This window comes from Suncus etruscus, chromosome 7, assembly GCF_024139225.1.
Source record: "Suncus etruscus isolate mSunEtr1 chromosome 7, mSunEtr1.pri.cur, whole genome shotgun sequence".
Classification (NCBI taxonomy): Eukaryota; Metazoa; Chordata; class Mammalia; order Eulipotyphla; family Soricidae; genus Suncus; species Suncus etruscus.
Genome location: NC_064854.1, coordinates 77,459,008 through 77,467,551, shown reverse-complemented (window position 1 = coordinate 77,467,551; position 8,544 = coordinate 77,459,008).

Sequence of the window (8,544 nt, the reverse complement as noted above, 5' to 3'; positions counted from 1 at the left end):
ATATTGCTTTCCATAATGGTTGAACTAGAGGGCATTCCCACCAGCAGTGGATAAGAGTTCCTTTCTCACCACATCCCCGCCAACACTGCTTGTTATCATTCTTTGTGATGTGTGCCAATCTCTGGGGTGTGAGGTGGTACCTCATAGTTGTTTTGATTTTCATCTCCCTGATGATTAGTGATGTGGAGCATTTTTTCATGTGTCTTTTGGCCATTTGTATTTCTTCTTTGTCAAAGTATCTGTCCATTTCTTCTCCCCATTTTATGATGGGATTAGATGTTTTTTCTTGTAAAGTTCTGTCAGTGCCTTGTAAACTTTGGAGATTAGCCCATTATCTGATGGGTATTGGGTGAATAGTTTCTCCCACTCAATTGGGGGCTCTTGTATCCTGGGCGCTATTTTTTTTGGAGGTGCAGAAGTTTTTTGATTACTTTTTATATTTATTACTATTTTAATTTCTTAGTCATGCTAGGCAATTAAAAGCCAGTATGGTTTATAAACATATAGTTTCTTATTACTTTTTAGCCACTCATGTGGCCCATGTGAATAGATTTAACTTAAGAACATATAAAACAAAATCAATCTATAGGGACTGGAGTGGTAACACAGTGGTAGGGGATTTGCCTTACAAGTGGATGACCCAGCAAGGATGAGGGTCCGATCCTTGGCATCCCATATATCTGCCAAACCAGGAGCAATTTCTGAGCACAGAGACAGGAGTAGTTCCTGACCACCATCAGGTGGGCCTCCCCCCAAAAAAAATCAATCTATATCTTCAGCTATGCTGTTTCTATAAACAAGAAGACTTGAAGATACTCCTCTTTACATATGTTGACTGCTGTATCAGGAAAATTGTGTCTGTAAGATTTCACATACAAAACCAACCCTCTAATCTCGTTATGTACATTGCATATAGAACATCATCTATTTTAAACCTATATCACTATCTCTCGAACACTTTTGGCTTTAATTTCTACATAAAATACATTAGAGCCTTAATTGACTAAAGTTAAATATGACTGAAGTCAGCTTAGTACAAAAACTTGTAACTTGCCATGCAGTAACACTGAACCTAAAACTGCAATGTGTTTTCTGGTATACACTGTCAAATTTGAGGTCCAAGTTCCACCTGTTTTCTTATTTGTGGAAGTGCAGTCAAACATGACATCAAAATGACACAGTCATTATACATGACAGGACAAACAAATAGTGTCCGAGTCTTAGACATCTCATTGATCTGTTGAAATGCAGTTTAACTTGAATTTCCCTCTGTCTCCAGATGCAGGAGCCATCTTCACAGTTGCTTCAGCCCAGAATGGAACCAGCAGGAGGCCAGACCAATAGCAAAGTAAGTTTCTCCTGCTTCTCCTGTCCCCCCAAGTGGCAGTAATCAGTGCCAACACATGGTTCAGATAGAATCCAGCAGGAAGGCTAAACAAGGGCTCAATGAACTACCCCACAGCAGTACATATATCCTTGTCAATGAACCAATGAATGCCAGCATAACAACCAAACTGAAATGGACTCTGTAGAAACAACACAGAACACCACCACTCTTAGAGAATTGTGATGGTAGGTCTGCAGACTCAACAATTGCAAATCACTTATGTAATCTCTAAATCAAAAAATTTTGGAGAGGAAATTTGAAGAATGCTAAAAGAACTGTAAGAAAACAGAGCAAACCAAATGAAACACTAATAAGAATCAAGAGAATATAAAAGTAGAGATGAGAAAAATTCACACTGAAATAGCATGAGTTGTTAAGCAAAATAAAAACTGCTGGAAAGGTCAGAGCTGTGGTGCTAAAGGTAAGGCATATGCCTTGCAAGCACTAGCCTAGGACAGACCATGGTTTGATCCCCTGGCATCCCATATGCCCCCCCAAGCCAGGAGCAATTTCTGAGTGCATAGCTGGGAGTAACCCCTGAACGTCAATGGGTGCCCCTCAAAATAAAAACAAAGACAAAAAATACTTTACTGGAGGGGCTGGAGCGGTGCTAGCCTAGGATGGACCACAATTAAGTCTCCAGGGATCCCATATAGTCCCCAAGCAAGGAGTAATTCCTGACCTCATAACCAGGAGTAACCCCTGAGTCATTAGGTGCGCACTCCCAAAAAAAAAAAAAACTTTACTGGAAGGCCTCACAGCAGAGTAACAGCTGCTGAGGACAGAAAGAATAGCAGGTAATAATGTCATAAAACAATACATTTTTAAAAAGAGCCTTAAAACAATTAGATGATAGAAAACACCCTCAAAGAATGAGAACAGATAAAAATAGAAGAATTGAATAAACTCAATAGGAACAACATAAAAATTTTGGAATATAAGACACTCAGAAAGAAAACCCACATGAATAATCAAAAATAAAGTGTCAAAATACCAAAATAAAAGAGATCAAAAAAGCAACCCAAGTCACATTCAAGCCACAGTAATACATAAAACACAGGGATAAAATACTGAAGGCAGCAAGATAAAAAAAAAATTAAATAACATACTAAGGAGAATACAGCAGATTTACATCAGATTTGTCAAAAGAAGCCCTCAAGACATTAACACAGTGGTAGACTAGAGACAAAACACCATGAAATGAATGCTTCACCAGAATATTTTACTCAGTCAGATTTACATTCAGCTTTGAAAAAAGATACACAGCTTCATGAATAGAGCTTGGAAACTTTAAGACTAAAAATTAGCCTTAAAAGAAAATTCGAAAGATCTACTTGAAGGCAAGACAAGCTAAATAAATACACCACACTCCTAAAAAAATGATACCAAATTCCATAACAATCATCTCTCTCAGTGTCAATGGATGAAATGACCAGATAATAGATAGAGTGGCAAAATGAATCAAAAAGTTGAATGCAACTTTTTGCTGCCTTCAAAGCGAAAATCCCCAGGAAGAACCAACAGTTGAAGATATCATTACAGAGAAACTTCCAGAGATAATGACTGCATGCAACAAAATCCTGCATGTCTGAAGAGTACCAGCTAAAAGAGAACCAAGGAAAACCACCCCTAGACACATCTAGTCACAATGTCAATCCCACAGATAAGGATTGAATACAAAAAGCAGCAAGATTAGAAAGAGAAAATATATTCAAGGGAGCATTCATAAGGTTTACAGCAGACATGTCACAAGAAAGCCTCAAGAGCAGAAGGCAGTGGTAGGACAAAATGACAAAACTCAATAAAATAAAAGCTTCACCTAGAGTACTGCACCTAGAAAGTCTCACTTTCTTATTTGAAGGAAGTATACATAGCTTCATGGATAAACAACAACTCAGAAATTATGCAGACTCAAAACCAGTTTTAAAAGAAAACAGAAAGGTCTAATTTAAGACAAGACTGACCAACAGACACACCAAATTTCTACACAAAGATGGCATTAAATCCCATGACAATTATCTCTCTCATTGTCAATGGACTAAATGCACAAGTTAAGACAAACAGAGTGGCTACATGGAACAAAAAACTCAATCCACCTTCTGCTACTAAAACACACACACACACAAAAACACACACACGAATAGTGAGAACACATATAGACTCAAAATCAAAGGCTGGAGTAAAATCATCCAAGCAAACAACACCCTTAAAAAAGATGGAGTGACCAATGACACAGACTTTAGTCTCAGAAATGTTGTAAGGGACAATGATAGACATTTTGTACTAGTCAAATAATTTTCAGAGACAAAAGAGATGAGGGCTGGAGGATGCAGCTCACGACATGAAGCTCACCACAAAGAGTGATGAGTACTATTAGAGAAATAACTACATTGAGAACTATCCTAACAATGTGAATGAATGAGGGAAGTAGAAAGCCTGTCTTGAGTACAGGTGTGAGTGGGGCTGGAGGAGGGAGATTTTGGGACATTGGTGGTGGGAATGTTACACTGGTGAAGAGGGGTGTTCTCTACATGACTGAAATCATACAAATACAATCATATTTGTAATCATGGTGTTTAAATAAAGATTAAAAAAACAGAGGCAGAGATACTGCCAAAAAATTATTTACCAATAACCCCGATGAACACAGATACAAAGAGCCTCAACAAAATCATGGCAAATAGGATCCAATGCCTCATCAAGATCATTCACTAAGATCATTCACTAAGATCATTCACTAAGATCAAGTAGGTTTCATCCGAGAATGCAAGGATGGTTTAACATCAGTAAATCTATCAACATAATACACAACATCAACAAGAAAAATAAAAATCATATGATCATATCAATAGATGCAGTGAAAGCATTTGATAAGGTCCAACACTCATTTTGATGAAAACTCAGCAAGATGGGAATGAAAGGAACCTTTTCAATCTAGTCAAGGCCATCTACCACAAGCCAATGGCAAATATTATCCTCAGTGGAGAAAAACTAAATTCCTTTCCTCTAAATTCTGGTACTCTTCAAGGCTGTCCATTCTCACCACTACTCTTCAAGTCATTACTGGAAGTATTTGCTATAGCGATTATGCAAGAAAAAGATATCAAGGAAATCCAGATAGGAAAGAAAGAAGTCAATTGATGAGATAGCAAAAGTGTTATTGAGAGGAAAATTTATAGCTTGCAAGCACACATCAGGAAGGAAGAAGGGGCTTACATAAATAGCTTAATGATACAGTTTATAAAATTAGAAAATGATCAACAAATGGAACCAAAAAAGGTAGGCAGAAGGAAATAACAAAGCTTAGAGCAGAAATCAATGAAGTGGAAATTTAAAAAAATTCAAAATATCAAAGAAAACAAAAGTTAGTCTTTTGAAAAATCAAACAAGATTAATAAACCACTAGAAAATCTCACAAAAAATCAAGAGAGATAAATATGATAAACTGGATTAGAAATGAAACGGGGGAGATCACTACAGATGTTGCAGATATTTAAAGGGTAGTCAGAGTCTACTTTGAGAAACACTATGCCACAAAACATGAGAACCTGGCAGAAATGAACAAATTTGTGAACTCCTATAACCTTCCACTATTAAATATTGATGAGGTAGCATATCTAAACTTCCCATAACTATTAGGGAAATTAAAATGGTTATCAAAATCTTCCCAAAAACAAAAGCCCAGGCCCAGATGGGATCACTAATGAATTCTTTCATACCTTTCCAAAAAAACTTCTACCAATCTCTTAAGGCTCTTTTATAAAATTGAAGCTCTTTTATAAAATTGAAGAAACAAGAACACTTCTGAAGAGTTTCTATGAAGCTGCCATCACCTTAATACCAAAACCAGATAGAGTTGCTGCCAAAAAATATAATTACAGAAAAGTATCCCTGATGAACACAGATGCAAAGATCCTCAACAAAATTCTGGCAAATAGAATACAATACATCATCAAGGTCATTCCCCAGGACCAAGTAGCTTTCAACCAAGGAATGCAAGGATGGTTTAACATTCATAAATCAATCAACATAATACACCATATCAACAAAAAGAAAAACAAAAAACCTATGATCATATCAATAGATGCAGAGAAAGCATTCAATATGGTCAACCACCCATTCTTGATAAAAACCCTCATTAAGATTAAAATGAGGGGCCGGGTGGTGGCGCAAGAGGTAAGGTGCCTGCCTTACCTGCGCTAGCCTTGGACAGGACCGCGGTTCGATCCCCCGGCATCCCATATGGTCCCCCAAGCCAGGAGCGACTTCTGAGCACATAGCCAGGAGTAACCCCTGAGCGTCACAGGGTGTGGCCCAAAAACCAAAAAAAAAAAAAAAAAGATTAAAATGAAAGGATCTTGTCTCAATATAGTCAAAGCCATCTACTATAAGCCAATGGCAAATATTATTATCAATGGAGATAAATAAAAGCCTTTCCCCTAAAATCTGGTACGAGACAAGGGTGTCATCTCTCACCACTCCTATTCACCATAGTACTCGAAATACTTGCCATAGCAATTATGCTAGAAAAAGATATCAATGGCATCCAGAAATAAGGAAGAAATCAAGATCTCACTGTTTTCAGATGACATGATAATATATTTAGAAAACCCTCAAGACGCTACCACAGTGCTCCTATAAGCCATAGATTTGTATAGTAAAGTGGCAGGCTACAAAATTAACATGCAAAAATCAATGGTCCTCTTATTCACTAATAATGATAGAGAAAAAAATGGACATTAAGAAAAAATCCCATTCACATTGTAATGCACAAAATGAAATATCTAGTGGTTAACTTGACTAAAGAGGTTAAGGACCTATACAAGAACAACTACAAAAGCTTGCTTTAAGAAATAAGAGAGGACACAAGGAAATGGGTACACATATCCTGCTCATGGAGAGGCAAGATTAATATCATTAAAACGACAATACTTCCCAAAGACAATTCTGCATCTATCTCTCTCCCACTGACTTATTTCCCTCAGCATAATAGATTCCATGTACATTCATGTATAGGAAAATTTCATGACTTCATCTCTCCTGACAGCTGCATTATATTCCATTGTGTATATGTACCACATATGTACCACAGATTCATTAGCCATTCCTCTGTTGAAGGGCATCTTGGTTGTTTCCAGTGTTTGGTTATTGTAAATAGTGTTGCAATGAATATAAGTATGAGGAAGAGATTTTTGTATTTTATGCCAACAAAAGTTTTAATATGTTGAGTTCACTAGTAAGAATATCTTATAAATCTTATATATATTATTATCTTGATAATATCTCTCACATGTATTTCTAGAATATGCAACTTATGGTTAATAAGATCACATTCAGTAATTTAATTTTATTCAGATATATTATTTGTCTAAATTTTATAAGTTCATATTTTCTCATTTTGTATTGTGTAAAGTATAAAAAAATCTCAAATTATAAAGTACTGCTTATATCGCTTGTAAAAATAATTATAACAAGTACATTATTAGACTACAAGCCACATAGATCAAGATTAGAAGAGGATGTGGAGAAATATAATACTTGGAGATTAAACAGCATGCTACTCAATAACAGCTGAATCAAAAGAAAATCAAGTTATAAATAAAGAGTTCTTTGAGACTAATGATAATAGAGTAACATTGCAAAAATCTCTGGTGCTTAGGGAAAATCAACAACAAAAGAGCCAAACACAAGTAGAATAAAAGAAATAAAAACTGCAATATAAATGAACAATATAGAATAAAGAAAACAATACAAAAATCAATGAAACCAGGAGCTGCTGTTTTTTTTGAAACAAGATAGGCAAATTATTGGTCTGACAAGAAAAAAAGGAATAATTCTCATATAAATCTGATTAGAAATGTAAAGGGAGAAAGTATTACAGAATCCTCAGAAATCCAAGGCATCATGAGATCTTATTATGAACAACTGTACTATATTAAACTAGAGAATCTAGAAGAAATGGACATATTTCTGGAAACATTTAATTTCTCAAAATGTAATGAGGAGGAAGTAGAAAGCTTAAACAAGCCAATCACAAGTAAGAAAATCAAAAATTTAAATAAGAATCTCTCAAGAGTAAAAGTCCAGGACCAGAAGGGTTTACCAGTAAGTCTTATCACACATTCTGAGAACAATTACTTCCATTGATCATTAGACTATTCCAAAATATCTGAGATGGAAATTATCCCTAATATTTTCTATGAAGCTAACATTATGCTAAAGCTGTCAGAGATACTACCAAAAAAAAACCTACAGAACAATCTCAGTGATGGACATTGATGCAAAATTTTTTAACAAAATCTTAGCAACACATTAAAAAGATTATGTATCATTAAAATGGGGTTTATTCCTGGAATGCAAGAATAATTCAATATAGGCAAATCAATCAACATAATATACAATATCATAAAAATAAAAATAAAAATCATATAAACATATCAATTTTCATATCAATTGAAAAGCATTTCAAAAGATGCTTTTTCACCCATTCATAATTAAAATCCTCAGAAAAATAGCTGTGGGAAAAACCTTTATCAAGATAGTAGCAGCTACCTATAAAAGCCCATAGCCAACATTCTTCTTAATGACAAAAAACCCTGAAAGCATTTCCATTAAGGTCAAGCACCAGGGAAGGATATCCATTTTCTCTACACGTGCTCATTATATTATTAGATTTCCTTGCAATAGCAATCAGACATGAGAAGTAAATCAAAAGAGTCTAGAATGAAAATGAGGAAGCAAAAATATTTATTTTTGCAGAAGACATGACAATAAACATTGAAGATTCTAAAGAGTCTATGAAAAAGCTCTAGAAACAATAAACCAGTATAGCAAAGTTGTCAGATATAAAGTCAATACACAAAAACAATTGCAATCCTTTATACAAATAATGACTCGGAGGAGAAAGAGATAAAAAATTCAGGTCTTTAATCCATTTGGATTTGACATTTGTGCAGAGTATTAGATGGAGGTACAAATTTGCTTTTTTGCATGTGGGTGACCAGTTGTCCCAACACTACTTGCTGAAGAGGCTTTTCTTGCACCAATTTTATTTCTAGTCCCTTTATCAAATATTAATTGATTGTATTAATTGTCTTGAATTGTAATTTGGTGCTGGAATTATCCAGGTAAAGGGAGTTAAATTAAGGCTATATTTG